The following is a 9,883-nucleotide window of genomic DNA, read 5'->3' as shown; positions in this document are numbered from 1 at the left end:
CTTGGACTGAATATAGCCCCTTGATCTTAGTGCTGTAGAGAGTTTAGCATGCCACTGTCTGGATGCTTGTTTAAGGCCATACAAGGATTTCTTTAACTTCAGAACGTTAGTTGGATCAGATTGAATTAAACCAGGAGGTGGTTTCATGTATATATCTTCATTCAAATCCCCATGTAAAAAGGCATTATTAACATCTAACTGATGCATAGGCCAATACATCTTAACTGCGGTAGCAATAAGACTCCTTATGGTTGTCATCTTCACTACTGGAGAGAACGTTTCAGTATAATCAATTCCATCTTTTTGAGTGCAACCTTTGATAACCAATCTACCTTTATACCTTTCCACAGTACCATTTGCGTGCCTTTTGATTTTGTAAACCCATTTACTGGAAATTGGCCTTTTGCCCTGTGGTAATACAACTTCTTCCCATGTGTCATTGGCTTCAAGGGCAGAGAGCTCTTGTTGCATAGCGTCTTGCCAAGTAGGTATAGTAGCAGCCTCTTCATAACTTGCAGGTTCTTGTATATTATTAGTAGAGTTAAGCAACTGCTGACTAGGAGATGAAATGGTGAAACAACAAATATGATTTGGAATAGAAAACAATGAGGTTAATGTGTGAGGACAATCATGAATACAAGCAATGTCAAAAGGAGATGAATTCAGGACAACATGATTGCAAACAAAATCATTTAAGTAGGCAGGTTGGTGTGTAGGTCTAACAGACCTCCTGATAAGAGGAGCAGGGGTGAGAACAGGAGGTGAAAAAGAGTGTGTATGAGGTGCAGAATGAGGAGTAGATGAAGATGATGAGTGACTGGTAGAAGAAATAAGAGGAATAGACTGACTAGATGGGGAAGAAGTGTAACTACAGTCAAATGGTGTTTGTGTAGAGAAGGGATGAAAAGAACTTGTGTGTTTTAGTGAGGGAAATGTTGTTTCTTGAAAAACAACATCTCTAGACATCTGAATCTTGTGATTATCAAGATTATAAAGTTTATAAGCTTTCTTTCCTAAAGGATAACCTAGAAAAATACAAGGTGAAGCTCTTGGTTGAAATTTATCACGACCTTGTTTAAGAGTGGATGCATAACATAAACAACCAAAAGACCTAAGGTGAGAGTAAGATGGGGAATGACCAAATAGAATTTCAAAAGGTGATTTATTGTGAAGAATTTTCATAGGAAATCTATTAATAAGATAGGTAGCTGTAAGAATAAAGTCACCCCAAAAAATGATAGGTAGCTTAGATTGAATGAAGAGAGCCCTAGCTGTTTCCAGCAGATGGCGATGTTTTCTTTCAACGACTCCATTTTGTTGAGGAGTATCTCTGACACTAGTCTGATGAAGGATGCCCTTAGTTTGAAAAAAAGCAGTGGCTTTTCTACTAGATCCTAGCTCAAGAGCGTTATCAGTCCTAAAGACTTTTATTTTGGTATTAAACTGCGTGGAGATCATTTCAGTGAAGGTCTGAAGAAGAGGAAAGGCATTACTTTTGGTTTTAAGAAGATGAGTCCAAGTGGCTCTACTAAAATCCTCAACTATGGTAAGAAAGTAATGATAACCTCCATGAGTAGGCGTATGGTAAGGCCCCCAAACATCAACATGAATAAGATCAAAAAGATGGGAAGACTGTGTTTGACTGAGAGGGAAAGGCAGCCTGTGTTGTCTAGCCTTTGGACAAACATCACAGCTACTAATAGTATCAATAGAATTATCAGGAAAAAAGGAAAATTGTTTGAGTTTGTATAAGGGCAAGTGACCTAATCTTTGGTGCCAAATATGACCATTTTCATTATTTCTAACAGAATTACACAAAGTTTCATGTACAAAAGAGGAAAATAGAGAATTATCAACTGATTTATGTATATTAAGCAGTTGAGAAGTGCTAGGAGTACATTTATTTGTATAAGAAAAATCAGCTAGATTACAAGCTTTGTTAGACTGAGCATGAACTCTGTGACATTTCTTTGCATCAGATGTAGAAGATTCGTATTGTGTTTGAGCTTGAGAAGCAGGAAAATGTTGTAGCAAATATAGCCCTGAATGAATATCACCAAGTTCCAGAGGCCTCTTCATTGAAGGGCCCTGAAAATAACACTTAGAATCAGTGAAAATGGCGTAAGAAAAAGGCTCTTTACATAATTTGCTTATTGAAAGTAGGTTATACTTAAATTGAGGAATATAAAGCTCTTCAATTTAGTAAAATAACCAGCAATATCATTAGTGCCTTGGTCTGATAATCGAATATCCTTCTCCAATTGAAAAAGCTTGGCACCACTTGCTTGACCATAACGGTCTTCAAGTTCTTTCCAGATATCATGAGCTGAATCTGAATAAAGAACACTTTCAGCTATTTCTTGAGATAAGACATTTAAAATCCATGATGTGACCATATCATTGCATCTCCTCCATTGACTATATTTGAAATCAGTTATACTAGGCTGAGAATTCGAATTGATAAAAATCAATTTGTTCTTTGCCGACAAAGCTATTGACATTGATTTCTTCCAAGAACCAAAATTCGAACCATCAAAAGGTTTCGAAACTAATAATGATCCAGGGTGATCTGCAGGATGAAAGAAAAGAGGATCTGAATGATCAAGAGAACTCGAACCAGAATCTTGAGAACCAGAATCTTGATTCGTCATTGTGAGTGAGCAGTTGAATCAGATCGAAGCAAAAGAAGACACAGAAAAATGATTAGAGATGATGCATGCGTATGATATGAGAGGATATTGATAAGGATTCAGCAATGCTCTGATACCATGTTGATTTTGATTGATGAAGTTCAAAGACAGTAGAGAAAGAAAGAGGGGAAGAAGGAGAAGAAGCAATGAGAGAAAACAGAAAAGAATTGACCTCCTTTTTTTTATTTCAATTAAAAATCAAAAAAATAAAATAACAAGAGAGTATGAGTATATATACTAGACATAAAGAAAATAAGAAAATATAAAGCTAATTATGTCTAACACACCCTCACTATAATTACCCTCTTTTATCACATTTTGGTTAATTTAATTGGCAAACATGTAGCCACCGGGCTTGAAACTCTTCTCTATACACAAAATTCTGATACTATTAATGTTTATCTTATTATGTATTACCTGTCATTGACAAAGAAAATTAGAATTTGTAAATAAAGTAGACAGAAAAAGAGAAGACAACAAAAGGATTCACGCATAATATTAAAATTAAATTGAGAAAAAATCAACAACATATCAAATTTCAAATTAGAATAATTTGCAAATTAAAATCTGACTTTTAATTCACAAAACTTATTGGAATTTTGATTTTGGAAGGAAAACAAATAACGAGAGGTTGATGGGATCAAGATTGAAAAAGAATGAGAAGAGTAAAGTTGTCATTGTTATAGCTTGAAGGTTGGGAAAAGAATGGAGGTGAGAACGTGATAGGAAGAAGATGACTTAACTTGGGTTAAGTGAGTTGAGTTGCTTGTGATGTCCAAACTAAATAAGGAAAGTCAGACCAGATCATTTCAAACACCAATGACGGGAATTCGGTGATATTGTTATAATTGTTGCATTTTTAATATATGGTTGCTAAATCAAAATATTAAACTTTACAACTATAATTAATAAATGACTTAAACTTTAAAATAAATTATTTTTTTTCAAAAAAAAAAAACAAAAAAAAGTCAATCTTAAATATACATTTAATCCTAATATTGTTGACTCGTATTACCAATGTCTCTTACTTAGCAATCTCCATCTTCCAAGAGCTTGTCACGTGAATTAATCACTCTTTGTAAATGTTTATACCATGTTGCATACATAAAAATTTTCTGTCTTTATTGAATGAGACAAGAAATTTGATAATAGTATTAATTAAAAATGGAAAATAGGATGAGAGGTAGTTTTCAAACAATCAAATTCATATGTAAAGTTATGGTACTTAGTAAAAATGGTATTTTGCATAAAGATAAGCAAAAATGTCACTAGTACTTGACAATCGGTAGGTGTGGCAATTAAAAGCAAATGGTTGTACACATTGTTAAATGATTTTTGTATATTAACTATCTAAGTTAGATTCTTAGTATGAGCATTCTTTCTCAAGCTCCATTCCAAAATTAGTTGTTTTTGGAAAGGAATAATCACTTATACTATTGTACAATGTCCTTAATGAAATTTGGAGGGGGGGGGGAGGCTTGACTTAGCTTGAGAAGAAACCTATAGCAATAAATAAATTGAAATAAAGAATTATCGATGAAACTATGGGTTAAAACTCTAGAAGGAGGGTTGTATAGAGTATGACTTTTTATCAAATTGTTTGTCAGGAATCTAAATAAATATGTACGTCAACGGTTCTAAGTTAGACAATTTAGAATTAAAGTAGTTAATTAATCTCGCTTTAGAGTTATCCAACTCCTAAGATTTCAACATTACACCTCTTTATTATTTCATTTCACTTATGAGTTTATTACACAATCGAAAAAAAGTTACACTCATCACTCAAAGTAACTTAAGAAGAAGTTAAACTTATTTTTCTAGTGATTTAGTGGCACAACAAACCACCAGACTCAGATTCAAATTCAATGATCATCAGTATTAACTTAACTTAGACCTACAATTACTAAACTAATTACCTTAAAACAAAAAAGATGTGATTTTAATTTTGTTAACTTTAAATATAAAGTTTCTTGATCTACACTCCAAATGTAATAATAATAATAATAATAATAATAATAATAATAATAATAATAATAATAATAATAATAAAATGTAGCCTTAACTGAATTACAATTCAATCTAATAACACGATTGAATAATACTTTTATGCACAAATTCTCTTTAGATGATTTACAAGCTTAAAAATGGAGATAGCTGAATGGTGTTGTGTAGTTGTCGCCACTTCTCCGATTGAGTTGTTGACTTCTTTAAATACCTTAAATTCTAAACAAACGTATTTCAGCCAAGTTTCTAAGGATAATTCAAATTCAAAATTGTTAAAATAATTCTTCACTTGAGAAACTTGCAACAATAATTTCTACTCATTATAAATAACAAATAACTGATGATATATTCAAATATATTTAATATCAAAATTCAAAATTTAAAAACCTTAGATATAGCCAGTTACATTTTTACTAATTTTAATTAATTTAAAATTGATATAAATTAAACTAACCAGTCAATAAATCGCTAAATGTGTATCATCACTAAACAATTATCAATAGGAATGGCAATGGGTCGAACTCGGCTTGGATTATCCATACTCCGACTTTGCTCCAGATAAAACTCGAATTATGTTTTTCAGTCCACCTTTACGTGGTATAGGATTATGCATACTCTAACTTTGTTCTGACTTGATCTCTCAGACCTCCGATGGAGTTCAGATTATTATCAAGATTTAGTCTTATCAATATTATACAAATGATTTACAAACATAAAAAACTAATAGAGTAGTATTTTAAATACAACTTAAAAACGAAAATATATCTTTCAAAATCTATAATCGCAAATAGAATTGTTAAAATCGTAGAATTGCATCTAAAATCGTATGATTCTGCCAATTCTACACCATTCTAAAAATACTCCACAAAAAGGCTAAATTGGTCCTTAGGCCTCCCAATCAACTATATCCATGGACCTTAATATCTATTTTTTTTTTTGCTTTGAGTATCTTGACCATAATATGACTATTTTATGAATAGCACGCATAAGAGTTGGACTCTTAGCCTTTTAATATAATTTTTTTGCTACCTTAGATCAGGTAAAGTCGGAGCTGGGTCAAGTCAGAGTTAGGGTCGGGTCAAAGAATCGAATTTTTATGAGATCCAACTCCGGTCCATCTCTAATTTGGACTCGAAGTATATATAATTGGATTCAAAGTCGGATACTATTTTTCTCGTACTCGAATCGGATTGAATCAGGGGCGGATTCGGACTGAATTGTCATCTCTAATTATCATTAACTAAGTTGTCCTTCAGTTGTGGTGTTCCCTTCTAGCTCTATTTCTCTCAAGTAGATCTGTTGGAGGAAAACCTCCCCATTTAACTCTACATTTGGCCTTTTATACTCCCCTCAATATATTAGTGTTTTTGGTAAAGTCCTCTTCTAATTGCTACTGAAGTAGACTGTTGTTGTTATTGTTACTATTGTTATTGGAATTTGTTATAAATTTTAAGTGTCTATTTTAACACACTCTCAAATCTAGGGATTATTTAAATTGAATAGACGGTAAAATTTTCATGAATATGTTTGCTAGTTGATATTTGGTGGGGAGATAGAATAGTTGTAGTCGAAGACCTTCCATTACCTTTATCCTGGTAAAATGACAATTCATTTTTCTGTATTTTGTCCTATTATGATAGTTTGAATTCTTTTTTTTTTTGAAACATAGACTAGATTCTTTTTTTTAAACATAGAATGGATTCTTATCAATGTAAATAGCGGATAAATTGTGACAATGTAAAGTAACTAGTTTTAAGTACTCTACAGTTTACACCAAACTCTTATATTGCAGTAATCTAACTACTAAAGTTACCTTTGATACAACATTAGTCATTGTACGATATTCTCCTTAAACTAGATTTATCTTATTATTTACAAAAAATTATAATATAAATTTGTAAAAAATACTTTCAATTTTATTATATTAATATATTATTTACATAAAATTATAAAAAAATATTAACTAATTTAGTTTAATTTATTTTGTAAATTAATAAGTATATTTTAACACTTAGTAACATAAAATTATAAAATACACATTACTAGCAATAAAGATAAAAGTATTTATATATCTATTGCATTGCTAATGACCACAAAATTAGACTTCAGCATGAATTACGACCACCAAATTTGCTGCCACACTCTCGTCACTTGGACGGACTACTGCAGCCTCAAAAAGTACCACGGGCATTGTTACAAAAATAATTGTTTAAAGAATGTCGTGTAAACTTTTTTATGTAAACTTTCATTATATTGTTGTGTAAATTCGTTACAAATTTTTTTAAAATTTTGTTTAAAAAGTTCAAAAATTTTAATTTTTTAATTGTTAAATGATAAGGAAGCACTACAACAAAATTAACTTTTTGTGACATAAGATTTAATAACATTAATTAAATGTCAACGATTCATATTTTAGTGTAATAATTTTTTGTTTTTATTTTAAGTTCCACAATAAAGTAATTTAGTGACATTTTATTTGACCTTTAGTGATATACTTCATGTAATTGTTACTATAGTATATAGTGACATTTGTGAGAAATGTCACTAGATTTTATATCCCAAAAAGTTTTAGTATCCTTTTTTATCATGCTGCTAAATGGTCTAATAAATGTCACTAAATCTATTACACAGCATTAGAATATTAAAATAGTGGCATTTATCTCTTATATCATTATATTTTTATTATCTCTCCTTTTCTTTATCATCCTTATATCATTATATTTTTTAACTTTCATACCCTTTTAAATTTATCTATATTTGTATAGTTTGACTTTTATTTTCTCTTTAAATATTTACCTTCAATACAAAAATGATGGTAAATTCTTTCTACCCTACTTGCTCCACTATACACTAGGAGGTCTTGTTAGAAATTTTGTTTACCGAATTAAATAATTCTGGTTAATGATTAGTCTGAAAATGACTCGATTTAAGGTTTATTACTCGATAGAAAATAATTTCGATCATTTTGAGAGGTTTATTACTCTTACCTAGGTTAAAATGATTGCACATATTCCTTTTCTCCTCTCTGTCGACATGGTAGGAGAATGGTACGATTGCTACCTCTTTCCTCAGATTCTGACTTTATACAAGATATTAAGTTGATAACCATGACCATAATCTTAACCTATTACTCTTATCTAATCGGCCATTACTAATGTTTTTGTCCACGTACTATTAGCTAATAGGTATATAGCACGTGAAGGTTACAAATTGAATGACAATTGACAATGCAAGAGCAAAGTTCCAAAAGTCATCAAACGAAAATAAGATTCACAAAACCAAAAAAAAAAAAAAACAAATTAATCCTTGAAATAAAAAAGGAAGTATTGGTGTTTGTCCTTGAAGCTTGATAAAAGTATTGTGAAACTGAAATGGTAAGCATTTAAACTATTTGGCATGCTAAAATGTGATGTGACTTGTTATTTGAAACTACTAATGTCAATCAGTTGATGCAATTGATTTAGAAAGAAGACAGGTTTGGAAAGAACTGTTTTAGAATATCATTAAGTATGGGCTGGAATGATTGGATGGTGTCAACCTAAACCCAAGACATACTTTATCACAAAAATGTTTGCGAAAGGGCCCATTACAAAATCACATGTAATTTTGGATCTATATATTTTGTCTTCTTTTTGGTACTGACATCTCTCTTAATTACTCTCTCTTCCACTCAATTTTGTTGACATTTCTCATGTATAAATAATTAAATATACTCTTTTCGTTATCTTTAATTTGCATTAATTTTCATTTTGAGTTGCAGCTAGTCTTTTGATAGACCATTTCTTAAAACTTGCTCACTAACATTTTAGAATTTGAAACAAAAAAGAAAAACCAAAAAAAAAACACGTAATTTTTAACCTCTTTTAACCTATTAACCTAGTGAAGTTAATATTTTAACTATTCGAGTTGGTATCTTAAGATATTAAAGATGGTATTTAAAATAGATGTTTTAACATGCAGGGGATCAATTTTTGGAGGCACCCCTTAGCACGTGCACCATGATGCATTTAAAAAAATTAAATTCCAAAATTCAGACTTGAAATCCCCTATTAATAATTGTGTTTCTGTTTGCATCCTATCAAAATTTTTATAACGTTGTATATTAATGTCTTGTTTTCCTTAGAAAATAGTTCATGAATATGGTTGAGCTCTACTTGAATTTGTAGATGAAGAAGAAGACAAGTATATAGTATGAAAATAGTGACTTGATTTTTGTGATTAGCATAATTTGAAATGTGAATTGATTTTGCTATGACTAAATATGTGTTTATATTTTGTTGGTGTCCCATGGAAATCTAAAATCTAGATCCGCCAATGTTAACTTGTTAAGTTGTTAAATTATTAAAGTTGGTATTTTAACATATTGAAGTTCTTTAACCTAGAGGAGTTCGTATATTAATCTATTGAAGTTGGTGTTTTAACCTATTATAGTTGGATAAAACATCAACTTTAAAATACCAACTTCAACATGTTAAAATATCAACTTCAACAGGTTAAAACAGTAAAACTTCAACTTTAAAGGTTAAAAATACCAACCCCAACTTTAAAGGTTAAAATACCAACTTTAATAGGTTAAAACACCAAACTTAAATAAGTCAAAATACACCAACTTAAATAGATTAAAATATCAACTTTAATTGATTAAAATAGCAACTTTAATTGGTTAAAACACCAACTTTAATATGTTAAAACACCACTCCAAATAGGTTAAATATCAACTTAAAATACCAACCCAACTTCAATATGTTAAAACACCAACTTAAATAAGTTAAAATACCAAATTAAGCAGTATAAAACACCAACTTAAATAGGTTAATATACCAACTTTAACAAGTTAAAATACTAACTTTAATATTTTAAAATACCAACTTCATAAATTAACAACTTAACAGGTTAAAACTCCAACTCCAAATACATTAAAATACCGGCCATTTTTAAAGGATAAAACAACAGCTCGAATAGGTTAAAATAGGTTAAAAAGCGCGTGTTTGTTTTTAAGTTTAATTTTTTTTCTAATAACATATTGGACCGGACCAAATAGACGTATCTCTCAAAGAGATCTTCTCTTTCAACAATTTGTGTTTGAGTTGTTCTACTTATTTTACATTATTTCTTTATTTATAAATGGATCTTATCACCTTTTTTAGATTTCAACCACACATTTAAACTTTTGTTTTAATATCATTCTC

This window comes from Amaranthus tricolor, chromosome 5 (genome assembly GCF_026212465.1).
Source record: "Amaranthus tricolor cultivar Red isolate AtriRed21 chromosome 5, ASM2621246v1, whole genome shotgun sequence".
Taxonomy (NCBI): domain Eukaryota; kingdom Viridiplantae; phylum Streptophyta; class Magnoliopsida; order Caryophyllales; family Amaranthaceae; genus Amaranthus; species Amaranthus tricolor.
The sequence above is the reverse complement of the archived record's forward strand: the minus strand, read 5'-3'. Positions refer to the sequence as shown.